The sequence below is a fragment of the Limanda limanda genome, chromosome 1 (assembly GCF_963576545.1).
Source record: "Limanda limanda chromosome 1, fLimLim1.1, whole genome shotgun sequence".
NCBI classification, from domain to species: domain Eukaryota; kingdom Metazoa; phylum Chordata; class Actinopteri; order Pleuronectiformes; family Pleuronectidae; genus Limanda; species Limanda limanda.
This window is the reverse complement of record NC_083636.1, coordinates 14,420,826-14,428,191: the sequence shown is the minus strand read 5'-3', so window position 1 is coordinate 14,428,191 and position 7,366 is coordinate 14,420,826.

Below are 7,366 nucleotides of genomic sequence, written 5' to 3'. Positions count from 1 at the left end.
TGTGTTTTCTTATGTTTATGTGACAGAATGATCAGAATTAATTGAGACTTCCTTTATTAACATGTTGGTGGGTGGGTGGCAGTTTGTCTCCAGCAGGTCTGGAGCTGGTGGGATCTCTACTGGGAGTGGAGGGGGGCTGTCTGTTGAGCAGCTCCATAAAATGTAAAGTCCATCTCTGGAGTCGACCTTCCTTTATTGTGCTGTTTGTGTCCTTTATGTGTAATTTGTGAGTAACTGTCTTTGTGGTTAAATAGAGTTCATCTTACAAAGGACTGGGTGAGTTTTAATTACACTTTTAATTACAAACCAGGAGCTGCATTCACTTTTTGGCAAGAGGAAAGGGGTGTGGATTTCAAACATCCATAATCTGCTCTTGCAGACATGATTGGCTATTAACCTGGTCCCAGAGCAGGTCAAAATAATGCAGAGTCACAAAGATGATGTGGAAAAAGATAATGTCTTTATTTTATATGTAGCAAATCCATAAATCTTGTTAGTTACAGTCTAGTAATATTGTCTGAACATGGATAATAGATAAAAACATAATAGACAAATTGTGATCATTCGGTTAAGATAAACGTTGTTGTTATTATTATTATTGTTATGATTATCACGTTGTAATACTTTGTGTCAGATAGAAGCAGCTGTGGACGAATAGAAACGGGGCGATACAACTTTAACAGCCAGCGGGCGCGCTCCCGCGGACGGAGATCAGTTTCTGGCAGAGGATCGTTTTTGGGCAGAACACCGGGACGAGACCACTGTCTGTGCATAGAGGGGGGGCACGCTTTCCCCCTTTGTGTTCCACATCACTACTTATAGGGAAAATCAGCACTGAAAACGACAATAAGCCTCCTTACAAGTCAGTTCAACATTATAATGTATTTATTTAAAGGGTGAGGTGGTACAATCTAGCTTCATAAAATTCTCTGGACGACTTCCGCGGAGATGGTTTGGTCCAGTCCGCTTTGATGACAGGAATGTGAGCGAGAGCAGAAACAAGGTGCACGTTGCCAGGATCCTGTTCTGACGCTGCCTGTGAGATTTAGTAACATTTAAAATGAATTTAAGTAACATTTTAAATTAATTTAACTAACATTTAAAATTCATTTAACTAACATAAATTAATTTAACTAACATTTTAAAATTAAGACAAATATTTCTTTGGTATAACCACTGACACTGTCACTGCAGGAGTGGAGTTGTTTGATGACGGCTCAGTATCAAAGGATTCATGGTCCATGTATGTCCACGATACAGAACCTTGTGTTTTAATGGCGTGTCATCAAACTTTGAGGCCACGCCACGGTCACACCGTGGCGATCTTTGAGTTAGTTTGTATCTCCGTCTTGTTGTCAATGTGATGACACTCACTGCACATTTTGGTAAGAATTTGAGAATGTTAAAGCCCTCAAAAAGCAAATTAATTTGCCTGAAAAACAAAAATAATAATCCTTACAATTTCAATAGGGCCTCACTGTCTGTCAGTGCCTGTCAGTGCTCAGGCCCTAATGAAAGTAAATATCACAATAAATCAATCAATACTTATTTCTGTCACATTTAAAAGACTTGATTAAGGTTTTGATTTTAAACTCTTCTTTACGAGCAGAGAATAAAAAAACACCGAGGTTGCAAATTAAAACCAATGATGTGTCACAATGCATAAGAAATCTATTGATATATATATATTGAACTATTCTCATATTGCTATATTTATATATTATGATTCTTGTTTTTGGTTGCTGGGATATATAATGATTTGAAATGCCTTTGTTTCACTGAAAGAAACTATAAAGAGTATATAAATAAAGTGAAGTTAAGACTGAAATTAAGACTGCTCCAGTTTCTAAATTCAGCCTCAGGGGGAGGTTGTCAGATCTGACATATGTCTGACACATATTTGTCTCCGGAATCCGTAAATTGAGTCTCTAAAATAAAACACACATTGTTCTTGGTGTATGAAAATAGCTTTTTTACAGGAAACATTTCACTCTTCATGATGAATAGAGCTCAGCCGTGATCAAACAGGCCTGTTTAGTGGCCGAAAACAAGGGCGGACCACATGAAGCTGAACATATTTTAATAATGTGCTGAAGGGCGTCTGCAGCATGCTCAGTCAGGCTCATAAATGGGTTTCGTTTGCAGGATGGGAGACTGAGAGGCCATTCAAAGAAACGCTTTTCCCAATGATCAACAGACCTTTCTAGTGTTCCCATATGTGCATCTTTCATACTTTTTGAAATTAATCCTTTGTCGGGTAACAGATCTCATGTTCTTATGTCACTTTAGTCTAATCATTGTATGCTGTACATTTAAATCAGTCTATATGCTGTTATCTGCCAAATTATGTAAACACAGTGGACACAGTGTGTGAAATGTCACCTCGAGCTTAATTATTCTGCCTCAGATTTAATCAAATGTGCAGCCAAGCCGTCTGTCACTGTGTTAGGGCGAAGATTTTGTTTGGAAAATATTCCTTTCCCTCCAGTCTTTCCCTCCCTTATTACTCACACTTTGCTTTTGGTTGTGTCAAAAACCCTCTTTGCCCTTTCAGGTCCTGAATGTGATTATCTGTAAGGACCCGTTTTTCTTGCAGGCATCCATGAATGAGTGTGTGTGATCATGTATTTTGGATTGAGTGTGGGTTTAGCAGCTCTCCTCTCTTACTGGGTCAGTGTGGGGTGAGAGAAAGTTCCTGTGGCACTTATCACATAGATAAATGATACGAGACAACTGTTGTGAATAACGCGGCACATTCACCAAACAGAGCGTGTTTGTTAGTATTTGATAGATGAATATGAGCCGTATGAACTACTATTAAAATATTTGACCCTTGTTTACAATAAAATCTGCAAAAACGTTCCCAATTTTTTGCATTTTACCTCATTATATTAATGTGAGCATAAGAAATAAACTACACTTTAGAATTGAAAACCCAGATACATTAATTTGTTAAACAGCTGATCGTGAGGTGGTAATGTTTGTTTAAAGAGCAGCTTACACAGATTGAAACATGCCACACACACATAGGCCAAAACCTCAACTCCTCCTCTACATTCTTCCACCGGCTTCAACCGAGTCCGCTGTCGTTGCAGCAGAGTCTGGTCAGACTTGAAAAACCCGACCGACAGGCAGAGAAACACCTCGGGACACTTTGCATCGCTCCACCTGGCCTCCGGTTTAGAGAGATTTAGAAATGACTCATCCTGAATAAAGGACACTGCCTTAATTTATGCAAGAGGGGGTGAGAATAATGGCATTTCAGAGCAGGAAAAAGGTTGAGTGGGGAGAGGAGGGAAAATATGCTTGAGATAGAAAATTTAAAAAAAGTAAAGTAAATGGAAAGAGAAGCTGTAGTTGTTGTTTTGTCGTTTAACTTAAGTTTAGTATTTTCTTATATATTACTGATCATTTGTTGACCATTTGCACTATCTATCTATCCAGAATGATCCAGATGCTCTATTCACAGAAAGGAGTGACACTGACAATACTGGTCGGTATGCACTCACTCACACAATGACAATCAGAGAGCTGGACGGAGGACACCCTGCTGCTTGTGTTAGATACCTCACTGACGTTTATGAATAGCATGGGGGAGGTGTGATCATGAGCAGGAAATTAATTTTAACACGTGTATAAGTATCTATGTGTGTTTCTGCATATTAGGCTAAGATGGTTGAGGAATGGATGTAGGTGTTTACGATGTGTTTGTTTTTCGGGGGGTTATCTGGACCGTTGCAGTCAAACCTTCAGGGGCTGCCCTCGTGAAAAGGTTCGCTTGACCCACTTTCCACAACAAAAGAGAATCGAGGTTACTGGAGAAGCAGGGAAGAGGACGACATGAATATTATATTTGAGATTCTGGAGGAAGATATCCCCTGAAGGCCCCCGGTATGAATATTTAATAAAATTGGCCTTTCCCTGTCTCTTCGGCGTGTTCGACAGTGTGAATTTAGGGTGAATGTCACCACAGGGTCACACACACTGTACAAGCGAGTGTTGTGATGAGTAAAGGTGGCATTTTACTCTGGTTGAGGGTCAGAGGATGACACAGGTTGGCACGTACATGGCATACACCCTGATTCAGAGATAATAGTCAGAAAAGATAAGAGTTGGTGGCTGCAACACTGACGGTGCCTTCTATTGGTTCGTTACCCACAAACTTCAGTTTCAAGCCCTAATTTAAGGTGAATACATCAAACTTTAATTCTTCCCCCAAAATCTTATGCAATATTAGCTTTTTATCTAAAAATCATGGATGATTTTACCAATTAATGCTTTTAAATTTGGTTCAATTGAACAGCAAGGTGCCAAAAAGTGTGTGGAAGCCCAATTTTCAAGATGGTTTGATTTCGTAGAGGCTGCAAAGTCCAAGTTGATGTCTTCAGATTTCTTGTTCTGTCTTGTGCATGTGCAGCTAGGGCTCAGGAGGTAGAGGGTCGTTAGTTAGAATCCCCAAGCACCTCCACTCTCCATTTTGAAGGGCCTTCGGGCAAGATACTGAACCCCAAACTGTCCCTTAACGGTGAGTGACAGAAAAAGTGGAATCCCTGTATGAACGTGTGTTTGAATGCAGTTTATTGTACTCCTGCATTAACTGTCATACTATAAACGCACGTTTAAACCACAAGATGGCAGCATCACATCAGATACACTTCTGCTGCAGGAGGGTGCACTGAGCTCAACGGTTAATATTTCAAGTCACAGCAGGACAACACAGGCACCAAAACACAAAACCTGCTCCAAGCTGTGGTGCATGCCTGCACATGTCATCACACAACAAGCAGTTTGATGAGTCACCTGCACCCGTCTGCAGCAGCAAAGTATGAAGAGCCTTAGGTTGACTCTGAGGTTAACACAGTCTGAGAGTTTGGTGGTTGAGGCTTCATGTGGCTGCTTGGAACTGATTCAATCTTGTGTATTTTATTTTGTCAAGTGACAAATGAGATTTAATCTCTGCAAAAGAAGGCAGAAAAACATAGAGGAGGATGGAACATATTTATCTTATGTTGCATCAGTACATTTTTGTTTTGTATCAACACGTTTCCTGAGTCAACCAAGCACAACAGCATACCGTCTTTAGTATCAGATCTTTAGGGCTTAAAGAAACACCACACAATTTATTAACCTTAGATGTGCAGCTTCCAAATGAGTCTGATGATTCACTGACTTGGAAAAGGGAGAGAGGTGCGGCTTATTCCCTCTGCTCAACCTGAACGTCTGTTCTCGTTAAATGCAAATCTGGTGAGCAGGTACGATTTTCTGTGAGAAGTGTGTAACTGACAGAGTCGCAGCTTCAATCAGGTCTGACAAGTTGAAGTAATTGCTGAGCTGTAGATCTGTTCAAAAGACTTAGAAGTCTCTCAAAACCAGCGCTTATCTCCCGTATCCAGGGAGGAAACTTTTAAAATAATAAACAGAGCTTGGTGGATTTTAGCTCTTCTGGTTGAGGAAGCCGGGGATCATGGGTAATATATATATATATATATATATATATATATATATATATATATATATATATATATATATATATATATATAGTATATGCAGTTGTGTTTCAGTTCAGTGAGTGGGACTACACACTCAACCCCTTGATGGACTTTGGGTCTCTACATGAAAATTGCTCGGACACAGAGAACAGAATTCATGTGGCTGCAGGGGGGGCTGTTGCTCAGTAAAACCTATATTTTATAACTTTAAGTGGGCATTTGAAAGTGCTGAGCTGGAGTTAACCAACAAATCCTTCTAATCCAATCTAACCTAATCTAATCCAAACTAATCTAACCTAATCTGGGCTATAATGAAGTGCAGCCCAGGGTTTCATTCTAGTGCTGCTGTACATCGGAAAAACATCATATTAAGAAAATATATCCTGAAATCATGAACCCCATATTGATCCTAACTGTCGTAGAAATGAATCCTTATTGATGTAGTTCTGCAAGAGGAAATGATTTTTTACTGAGACATAGTTCTGTTTACTTTACCACATTCACCTTCTAGTAGGATTTCAGCAGACGTGCACACAGGTACACACACTTCATTCCAAACAAACACGTAGCAGGGTCACAGGTCCCTGTCCCAATGTTCACACTGTGCCACTAACATGAGAAACAACCACCACCATTTGGTATCACATGACGCAGACACACAAACACGCTACACACACACACAGTACATGCAGGGTGAAAACAAGTCCTATGTTCTCTATGTATACTGCACGTCCCAGACAGTTCCCTGTTATTTACTAACATGGAGGAGAAATGTGCTGGTGTGTGCGCTATTGTTTTTCGTCTGTAAACTTCAGTGTGTGTCTCATGTAATTACATTCACACGGAAAGTTGAAGTGCTGTTATTAATACCATCCAACTCATGTTTTAGCAGCCAGGTGTCAGACTCGCCTGTCTCCAAACAGCAGGGGGGAGCGTGTAAGGAATCTTGGCTGCAGTTAAGCATATGATGCATTTATTTTTAACCCTGTTTACCGATAGAGTGTTGTATAAAGACAACGTTTAAAGATAATTTCCAGCAATAAAATAATCACATTTCTCTTTTATGACATTTAGAATATAATTTTGCAACAAGACAGTTATTCCTGGATCTACATAGGATTTAATTTGTTGGTGATGAAACTAATTTAACCAATCAGGCCTCTACAATGTATCTACTTGGTGTCAAACCCACAACCTGAACTGCAAAGTCCAAATAGCATTGAATGAATGAATAACAGTCCAAAGGGGATGACATTAACATCAATGCGTTTTTACATTTCATTTTACTGAAGGATATCAAACTGCAGTTGCCAGTGTTGTTGTTATTTTCTGAAAACCCGTCCGAGCAGCAGCATCAACACCAGAGCACCAGCAGCTTCCGTCCCAGCTCAGTGGGCCACGGTGCACGCTCCATAACCTCACACCCAGGTGTGCCTCCCTCCTCTGCTCCAAGTCAAACTTGGCACACGGAAAACAAAACAATGTTTTTCTGACACAAACAAGTGGGGAACACGCTCGTGCACGGCTCAGCCCACCGGGTCTCTCCCCTCTTGTTATATCACACAGTGTCACTCCAGCGAGGACACTCTCACCCGCTCTGCTCCTGTCAAGACGTCTCACGGTGACACGGCTCCCCTGAAGGCATGTCCAGGTATTGTGTTCTTATTTACACTGTTAAGTCAGTTTTGTGTTGGTACTGTACATTGTGTTTTGTGATTGTAAAGGGTGTTTTGTGGTAGTTTGTGGTTCATGTGAGGCAGGATTACATTTTGGAGGAGTTGTTTTGTTCTGATTAAAATCAGAAGGATGAGAGCAGACTTGCTGTGGGACTGTAGATGTGAAAGTCTCAGGTTATGAATCGAGAAATCGTGGACCTT